Genomic DNA, 8308 nt, shown 5'->3' with positions numbered 1-8308 from the left:
CATGATAATTGTATGCATGCATTGAATAATTGTTGATTGTTAGATGAAAAACAAATCTTGGAAAGCATGATTAGGGGAGAATTGAGAGAATAGACCCCAAACACCGAGTGATTAGAGTGCAAACACTTCCGACGAGGGTTCGATGCTCAATCCTTTGATTCCCAGCTCTCGCGAGCATTCCTCATGCAAGGTTGCGCATATTGCATTTGATGCTTAGAAAGTGGCAAGTCCTATGCTTTGACCACCATCGTATCCCATGTGCTCGCATATGTCCTAAGAAGGCTAATTTGCTCCCAACCAAGTGGATAGTGGCACTAGTCATAGTTGCATGCATATAAGTAGGTTGCACTTCATGAGTCTTATACTTTTGCAATCTCTTGGTCTTCTGTGTTTCTTTGCATTTCTCTAAGCATGAGGACATGCTAGAATCTAAGTGTGGGGAGGTTGACAAACCCCAATTTGAGGGTTTATCTTGTGCTGATTTCAGGGGTTTTATCAATGATTCCAAACACTTTCTATATGAAAATACAAGATTTTGCATTCCTTTCCTAGTTTCGCCTCATGAATGAAAACATGCTTATTTCGCACTAAAATAGACATTTCTATACCGGCAAAAATTCATTTGTCAGCGGTTATTACTCACTGTAACAATTTTATCTCTCATATCCTATTATAGTAATTCTGCATCCCTACGATGAGAACCCTTTCGAGGATGATGTTCTCACCCCCTACAAATTTCCCCCTTTCAGGACATGGACGCAGAAGTCACGAAGAGCTTATCTAGTTGTTGTCGTGATGTTTTGTATTACTTTAGTTATTGTTTATTGTTCCCTCGCCTTTACCTTTATACTTTCTATAAGAGGGATAGGAATTATATTGGTTAATGCTATATATATATATATATACTCTTTGAGAGTTTTTGTAAGTGGTATTGTATGTATGGATGTACGTTACATAATAAAAGTACTTTGGAGCGGTGTTGCGGTTTAAAGTTTTAACAGGCTCATATTTTAGTATTAAATAGTATAAGAGTCGTCGTAATGCCGAGCTATCAGAGTCGCGCAGCCGAAAGCGTGAGCTTTGATAGTTAGGGTATTACAAAACTCAAGTCTCTCGTAGGCAAATGTGTTAGAACAATAGTCAAGAAGACTAATGCTTGGCGTCAAAAAGATTTACCAGGCAAAGGTTTAGTTTTAGTTGGAAAAAAAATTATTCTCCAAAATCGTCACCAATTGAATTTCAAAGTCTTTGTTGGATAAGGGTTCTCCAACTGGATATTCCATCAACTATAACACTCCGCCCAAATCAAATTTGTGGCGAAACGTTTTTGGAAATGAAGCACCCTTTGTAAGTTGTAATATTTCGTTCTTTTTTTTAATTGAATCTTACGAAGATTTTAAATTTGTTTGTGTTCTAAAACTTTTGTGTTATAAGAATTTACTAAATTATTTTTATGTATTGCTTCAATTGCAATGGTTTTCGGTTGTGTTTAGACCACGTTAGAATGCAATTAGATAAAACAGATTACAAGTGACCACATATATATTTGGATTTGACAAAGAAAATGAAATTAATAGGTAAATATGATATCAACCATATATATCATTTACATTTTTTTTAGTGTTTTATAAGATTATATATAAGACTTCGAATAATTAAAATTTTAATTTTGCTTAAAAATTTATAACAAACATAAAATTTTAGCGAGGTTTCAAGTTTGGTGTAAATAGAGACAGTTTTTTCAACTTAATTCTCAAGAAATGGATTGATAAAGATGTAAATTTTTTTTCTTAATTATCATTTAAAAAAATAAATATAATTATATCAATTTTCAAGTTTTGTTATCTAAAAGAAAAGCCAATTTAATCTGATTTTTCTTGTATTTAGATACTATATATATATGCTCATATGCTAATTAATGAGGAGAGGTTAGATTTGAGGTGTCTAAGATATTGGTATATTGTGTTCTCTGTAATTGATTATTAATTATATGCAATTGACTTATTTTATTCTTATATATTATGTTACATATCATTAATGTATATTTTTATTATTGTTTAGAAACTTGCACTATGAAAAAAAAAATTTCTTCCAAAATAATAGTACAATACCAAAAATCCTTCATGAGAAATATAGAAACTCTTCGTAAAGTAAAAATACTTAAACTTAAACTAAATATAAATTCAATAATCAATACTTACTTATCAAATTCTTTTTTAATGCTAATTAGTAATTATACTATAGTATAGTAAAGGACTAAATACAACAAAATCTAAGGCATAAATCAGACTATGATTCCATATATTAAACAAATAAAAAGTCACAAATTAGATCGTTATAATATGTCAAATTTTAAAACTCCAACCAAAAATAGAAAATGCTTAACTCAACTTCATTAAACTATAATTCAAGGCACAATTTCTATGTGACTGCACCTATTATAATGAAAATAATTATATTATTTTAAAATATTAATACTACTATTTTGAAAAAATAAAGGATTTAATTATATTATTTTTAATTATTGGATTTAGACATTTTATTAAAAATAATTTGTAATATTGATGAACAAATAATATTTTTATACATTATTATTATTAGATTAAAATCTATTTCTAATTACTATATTAATCCTATTTTTATTTGAAATTACGAAACTACCTTAAACCTAATTTTTACATAAACTCTAATTCCTAAATTGGGAAAACCCTAACCCATTGACCCGTTCCCCAAACCCAGCAGCTGCACCCTACCCGGTTCCCTTTCACCCTCAGCAACTCACCAAATGTGAAACCCATAGCTGCGCCGAAATCAAAGAAGGAAAGGAGAAGATGGCTGACGGGAAGGGGGAAAAGGGGAAGGAGGTCGCTGCCCAATCTGCGCCGCCATCGTCGCCCGTCCATGGAACCATGAGTCGCGCCTCTGTCACTGAGAGGAGGAGGGAGGAGGCGCGATGCTGGAGGAGCCGCACCCAGTCCTTGTCGCGCCGCGTCGCACACAGGAGGGGTCACCGGGGGAGAGCGGCGCTGAGGAGAAGGAGAGACTGCGCGACAATAAGGTAAGGGGACACGGGCCAGGGACGCAGGCCAGCGCGACCCGCTGCGCTGCCGTGGATCCCTTGCCGTCGAGCTCAAAGGAGCAGGGGAGAACGACGTTGGGTTTGAGAGAGACAGAGGTGGTGTGGCGCAAGGAAGGAGGCGAGCTGTTCGCGCCACCGTTGCTGAGCCATAGCGCCGCCGCCGCTGGGTCTCTCACTGCTATGTGTCACTGTCCAAGGAGGAGAGAGAAGACCTGCGACTCCGGGATACACAGAGGAAGAAAACCCTGCTGTCCGCCACTACCGTTGCCAGAGGCTGCGCCGCTGTGCCTCTGGTTGCCGGAAAACGGTGTGGTTGCTGCAGGAGGTCGCCGCCGGAGCTGCTGCTCTATTCTGCCATTCCTTTTCATCACAGTAAGTCTCCTGCGCTTTGAAGCTCAAACCGTAATCGTTCTAATTATCTGCGGTTAAGGATTCGGATGAATATATGTTGTAAGGTTAATTTTATGGGGTTTCATGTCAAAAATTGAGGTTTGTTGCTGAGCCACTGGAGCTTCTGGCCACTGTCAGAGCTGCTGCCGGTTAAGTTCAGGGTGGCTGCTATGCCGTCCCTTCTATTCCAGTATGTGTCTCTGTCTCGGAATCCTCGCCTTTAGTTTTCCGTTATGAGTTTTAAGATTTCCGCGATATTGACGTGTTAGGAATTGAGGTAGGCATCAAAGTAGTCCCTGAAGTTGTCCTCGAGGATCAAAGTAATCCTTGAAGTTAAAAATTTGTCTGGATCGTCCCTGAAGTTGATCTCCGGTACTCATAGTGGTCCTTCCGGTGAATTTCGTCCACCTGGCGCAACCGGAAAGCTGAGCTGGCGTCGTTGGTGACACGTTAGCAGCCCAACGGCTAGCTGACGTGGCCTAGTAAACGTTTTGGAGTCAATTTGGTCCCTAATTTCAGTTTAAAAACCCTAACCCCCAAATTGACTCTGTTCTCCTTTCTTCTCCGTCGCACATGCTTTTCTCGTCTTCTATCCGTTCCTCTCCATCACACCAGAGGTGAGTCTTCAGTGTTGTCTTCATCATCGAACACCAGTGTTGATGGCTAGCACAAGCAACGCAGCTGGGAGCTCCAACAATCCAAGATCATTTGAAAGCATCATGAGGAGGATAAATAGAAACAGAGATGCACGTCTGCCAGAATGGTGTGCATGCGGGGCGAGACCAGTGCTGCGATGGTCAGCGACGGATTCTAATCCAGGGAGACCGTTCGTGGGTTGCCCAAACTACAACGTAAGTGCTTGATGCTGTTCCTTGTGGTAAATCTAGAGGTTGGTTGATTCACTTTCCTGGGTTTAGACTGCAGGTAAGAGGTGGTGTGGGTTGTTTCTTTGGGTGGATAAAATTCTGGAAGAAGATGCGGTGACATGTGATGGTAGAACAAGCTCCTCAAACGACAACAAAGAATGGAAGATGAAGATTGCTTGGAAACTTGGAAGACTAGAGTCTGAAGTTAGAGTTCTGAAAATGGGGGGGATTTTCTTGTTTACATGTATACTGCTGCTGCTGGTTACAGTTGTTGTGCTTGTCTTAAGATTGGATAGGCAGCAGAGTTAATTGTATTTAGCCAAAAACTAAGTGAAATGTGATATGCATATGTTGTTCTATTCATGTAAGTTCACTTGTCATTTTGGTTGAAAGGAATGCAGATTAAACTGTTTTACATGACTGTCCAAGAGTAATTTGGAATCTGAATAAAGTAGAGGTTATATGTATAAATAACTGTACCTGTAGGACTAATGGAATCCTCTAATTTTTTTAATCGTAATGGCATATTAGAGAACAACAAAAAGAAAATATGGCACAGCTCAAGTTCAATGAGGCCATAATAATCCATAATCATATATTAATGCAGTAAACATATACAAAATAGGCAAGGAAGAGCCAGGGCAATATTGTGCAAGTCTGTCAGCAGTTTTCAACATATTGAGAATACAAGTTTTGAACAAAAAAAATCTCCAACACTTGGGTTCTAAATGCAGAAAGCACACTGCTTCATCAAAATAGTTAAACAAAAAAATGTTCTCCTAAACATAATAAACCTAGTCTTCATTTTTTGTTTCTTGGTGGTCTGAATCCAGGATTCGGAACAAACTTCATGAAGTTAAAAAGTCTTGTTACGGTCCCCTGTGATGCACCTTGCATAGGATGAGACGGAGGAAGAGTTGTGGGCTGAGTGGTTGCTGATGGGGTAGGAGCAGTTTGGGTGGTTGCTGCTTCAGAGCTGCTTCCTGGAGTTGCATTTTCTTGTTTGGATGACTTCCTCTTGGGAGGCAGTTTTGGTGGCCTCACAGGAGGAGGTAAGACCTATTAGTGAAGACATGCATAATAGTTATTAATAGTGGAAAAGAACATGCACATAATAAGATTGAATGTGATTTAATTTTCTGAACCTCTTGAGAGTCATCGGTTTGTGACAATGGTGGTTGACTGGCTTCAAGTTGAATTTCGGTGGGGGGTTCTGGGACAACGCTGGCTTCACCACCATTAGCAGCTGGAGGTTGGACAGCAGCAGCAGCCACCTCATCAGCAGCTCTCTTTCCGCAGTTTTTCTTGGTGTGTCCCGATTCACCACAATAACGACAGTGACCTTTTTGATAGATTCTTTTCATCTTCTTGCTCTGCTTTTTACCCCCACTTGGCTCCTCATCTGCATCCTTTCTTCTTTTTTTTGTAAGTGGACCTGGTTTCTTTTTAAATTTAGGTGCTTCTGGTCTGTTATGTGGTGACTTTTTCCATAGGGCTTGACCTGGAATTGGGTTGATATGGAAGGCATATGTGTTATTATATGCCTCCATTGTCAGTGACAAAACTCATCTGGTCTTCTAACCCTTGCCAATGCAGCACAAGCATGCACACACGGCATCCCTAAATAACATTATCATAAGTCCAAAGATTACCAATATTAAGCCAACAGTCAAAAAAAATAACAAAGGAAGAAACTAGTAAAAGTATCTCACCACTCAATTGCCAAAAACCACATGTGCAGAGCCTCTTTTCCAGATCAACAACCATGTTAGTCGGCCACCCGTGAACCTCGAATTTCTCGTACTCAGAATCACCAGACCACATCGGGACCCAACTCTTTGACTCCTTCCTTATTTTTTCAAATCTGCTGCGCTGTATAGGTGGTAGAATACCAGTGTTGGAATTAAGCTTCACTTTGTTCCTGGCGATTAACCTCATTGCATACAGTCTGACTTCCTCTAACAGTGTAATGATAGGTTTGGCTCTAGCTTCTTTGATCCTTGAGTTGAAGACTTCACAAGCATTGTTGCAGATATTGTCTATTTTAGGTGCGTTGCTGAAGAAAGCCCGGCTCCAAGAGTCTCTAGGCCACTTGTTCAAATACTCCCAAGTTTCCTTGTTAACCCTCTCAATCTTTTTTATACTCTCTAGGAACCCATCTTGGCTGGTGCACCTTGCACACTCCCATAGCAACCCTCTCAACTGGAGATCTTTCCACTGCTTATTGAAGTTCTTCCATAAGTGCCACACACAGAATCTGTGATGGACACCAGGAAAAACTTCCTTAACAGCATGGATTAGGCCCTGATTTCAAAAAAGAAAACAGTGACATACAAGTTATCGAACATCAAACTGATCCCTTTAGTTTTATAAGTGACATCAATTTGGTCCCCTAAGTTTTATAAGTGACATCAACTTAGTCCCTTAAGTTTTATAAGTGACATCAATTTAGTCCCTGTTCGTTGCAGTACATATCAGTTCAATATATATATACCAGTTCATCCAGCAGTAGTCCATCTATATAGGCAAAGCATTTGTACATTACAGTAAAATTATACAACAACACAGCAGTTCATTATAACACAGCAGTTCAGCAGTTTAGCCTATATGTAAAACAAAATTATACAACAACAAAACAACAAAAATATGGACCAGCCTATACAAATTATATCAGAGCAGCCTATAAAAATTATGTACTCTATGCAATTACTCATGTTAATATTAGAGCAGCCTATACAAATTATACAACAATAAAATTTAAATAAAAAAATGGATAAAACGTACCTTCTGCATATCTGAAATGAAACAGAGTTTGTGTTGCTTATAATCTCCCAAGTCTTGACGAAGTAATTCCAAGAACGACCTCCAGTTTTCAGTATTTTCAATAGGGACAATTGCATATGCAATCACATATATGTGATTGTTTGCATCTTGTCCAATTGCAGACAAGATCTGGCCACCATGCTGGGTCTTCAGAAAAGCTCCATCCAACCCTATGAGCGGTCTGCAGCCAGCCAAAAATCCCTTCTTATAGGCATCCAAGCAGATGTACATCTTTTCAAATATTGGTTCATCATCAGGGTTGGGCTGAGGGATAACTCCAACTTTGACAGTAGAGCCTGGGTTACTCCTGAGCAGTGTCAGCCCATAATCCCTTACCATCCCATACTGGGCAGCAGCATCACCATACACAACAGCCCTAACATCTCCTAAGGCCTTAGTCAGTGAACACTTGCTTAGTTCCAAGTCACATTTTGTCTTAAAATACTGAGCAGCCTCACAGTGTCTTAAGTTAGGATATTTTCGTAGCTTCTTTACCAATTTCTCTGCCAGCCACTTCCTATTAGCCAATCTATTTTTGGTTTCCCTTGCACAAGTGTGATCATCATTGAACGTCTTGATCTGCCAGTAATTGTTCTCAGTGTTGTTAGCAGCATAGACAAGCCATCCACAGTTCTCATCCTTACACACTGCTCTCATCCTTACATTATCATTCTTTTTAAACCAAATCCTCCGACCCTCCTGTATACAATATTCACGCACAGCCTCTTTGAACTCCATCTTTGTAGTAAATGTCATTCCAACAGCAAGCCTAAGCTCCCCAAACCTATCTCCATCTCTGAACACAGGGAAAACCTCATCTGAATCAACCTCCTCCAATTCATCCTCAGAATTTGGAGGAGTCTTCAGTTCTTCTGAGTGCCATGAGTCTCTACCATCAGATTCCTCATAACCTTCATCTTGGGCATCATCATATGTTCTCATAGACCCGAACCTAGGAATTGGTCCAAAAAAATGTGCATCATCCTCAGAGCCTGAGTCAGCACACACGGGACCATCATCCTCAACCATTACATCCCTCTTTTGTTTAGAAGTTTTCTTAGCTTTCCTGGTTCTCTCCTTCACATTTGTCTTTTTCTTACCTGCTAATCTCTCCACACCCACATCTTCCTCACTAGACACTAAATCACCA

The sequence above is a fragment of the Arachis ipaensis genome, chromosome B03 (assembly GCF_000816755.2).
Source record: "Arachis ipaensis cultivar K30076 chromosome B03, Araip1.1, whole genome shotgun sequence".
In the NCBI taxonomy this organism is placed as follows: Eukaryota; Viridiplantae; Streptophyta; class Magnoliopsida; order Fabales; family Fabaceae; genus Arachis; species Arachis ipaensis.
The sequence above is the reverse complement of the archived record's forward strand: the minus strand, read 5'-3'. Positions refer to the sequence as shown.